Genomic DNA, 2171 nt, shown 5'->3' with positions numbered 1-2171 from the left:
CATAACCGTCCATTCTCACCCATCCCTTCGTATATAAACACTTGCGTTTTCTAAATTCTCCTCATACTGCATTGTAGGTTATTTTGAATTTTGAATGCGTTGGTGGAGTGGTTTCGGTTTCGACTCTTCTCTTTTTAGCTAATGCTACTCTTCCTCTCTTTTTGTGAATATTTGCTTTAGTCTTCTCCGTGTTGGTGTTGTTCTCTTATGTTTCCGATTTCAAGATTTCATCCATGATTTAGAAGATTTGATAGGCTTTTACTGTGAATTATTATCTGATTCCGTTTATGCAACTGTATTCGGATTTGTGGATTATTGATTTGCCTCAGGGAGAAGAGAACTACGTGATTAATATATGAACGGAGTGTTATTCTTGTTTGCTGGATTGGAATTATGATTTCCTCTACTTAAGTGTGGCGAATTTTTTTGGATGATCTGTTAGTTGAATTGAAGATATTTTCCCATCTGGAAGTTTGGTTGGGCTCTTCTAATTTGTGATCTGTTCTGTTACGGTACTGTGTTGTTGAACATGACCTCCTTTTTTTCACGGAACTGTTTTCCTGATTGTTCAGGTGAGATCTCGATTGTGAACGTTTCCTTTTTGTCGGTGATTGGAGGATGATTCTGCTTCTTCCTAGATCCGGAGAAACTGAGAACTCTCTTTACCCTATCTTTTTATGAAACTTCTCCTATTCTTCAACTATTGATCTTATGTATAGAGATTTACCTACGGTTCTGCTTGTTGAACATGGCTTTTCTTTTACGGGACTGTTTTTCTGATTATTCAGGCGAGATTTAGATTGTGAACGCTTGCTTTCTGTTGGTGATTGGAGGATGAATTCTGCTTTTGCCTAGATCCGAAGAAACCGAGAACACTACCCTTGCTCCCCCCTAAAACTTCTATTCTTCGACTGTTCTTATCATTATTATTGTAGAGGGATTTAGCTTCGGTTTTGCTTTGTTTGCAGTGTATTTTGGGAGGTTGGAGATTTGTAGATCGGATATATTGGAAAGAATTTTCTGCAATTTTCGACATGGACGATTAGATATCTAATTCCTTAAAACAGAACAGATTCTCTACTTTTACCCTTTTTTAAATTCAATTATAAATCATGCATGTGAATTAAAATGTGAATCTATATTCTATGCAGCGGTGTCCATCTTGAAGCGTGGTTGTTTTGAGTGCGACACATACAGAGGATAGAGATCAAGAACAGTTTTTCTAAACTTTCTTTCCCTGCATTTTTTTCCCAACTTACTTGTGGCAGCATTGCGAGTTAAATCTGGATGTGTTTCCTATGCAGTGTTGTCTGATCTTGTTACCGCGGGTGTTGAGTGCATCCTGGTCGATATGTTTCTTGCACTTGACTGGTTCATTTGTTTAAGTTTTGCTCTTTTTTTTTTTTTAATTTAAATTATTGGCTGCTTTGGTTCTTTGTTGTTTCCTCCATAATTCTGTCTCTTGGAAATCGGTTTATGTTTCTCTTTTTTGCCTTAGGAGCCAATTGAAGGATATGGGATTGCACTTAGGCGATGTGTCCAAGATTCCGAAATTGATAATTCCCTCCTAACATGTGCACCAATATTTTTTAGTATTAAATAATAGTTGGATTACGGAGTTATCTTGTTAATGTCCTGCAATGCTTTAAATTGGTTGCAGAAATCTGGAATCATGGATAGAAGATATATGGCAGGAAGGCTCAAAATAATACAGGCTCATAATCTGATTAACTTTTCTTTTTTAACTATATTGCGTTAATGGTCGTGCAAAATTAAATCTGAACTTGTTCTCTGGCAGTGTTTTTGTTTTGGTCAAGTAATGTTGTGTAGCTGGTGACTTTGTACCTGGAGTTTGGACGCACTGGATCTGTTGTCTCTTGGTTTTTTATTTTTTTGCTAGCTCATATGCATAAGTAATCCAGATATCAATTGAATTTCGTCTGTTCATTTGCAGTGTTGTCTTCCAATCATACTTTTGGCAACGGCATTCATGTATAATGGTGACTTCTAACTGAGTTTAGTGTTCTCTGTGTCTGTTCCTGTGCATTTCATTTCTTTGATGTTCTTTATATTGCTTGGGGAGGAGTGTTCCTTGATCTGTTTTTCCTGTGAATTTCTATCTAGTTTATAGAACTATTCTTGGATTTGTGGATTTTGGATTTACTTAGCTG

This window comes from Arachis ipaensis, chromosome B10, assembly GCF_059453495.1.
Source record: "Arachis ipaensis isolate K30076 ecotype BB chromosome B10, ASM5945349v1, whole genome shotgun sequence".
In the NCBI taxonomy this organism is placed as follows: Eukaryota; Viridiplantae; Streptophyta; class Magnoliopsida; order Fabales; family Fabaceae; genus Arachis; species Arachis ipaensis.
This window is presented reverse-complemented; position numbering follows the sequence as displayed.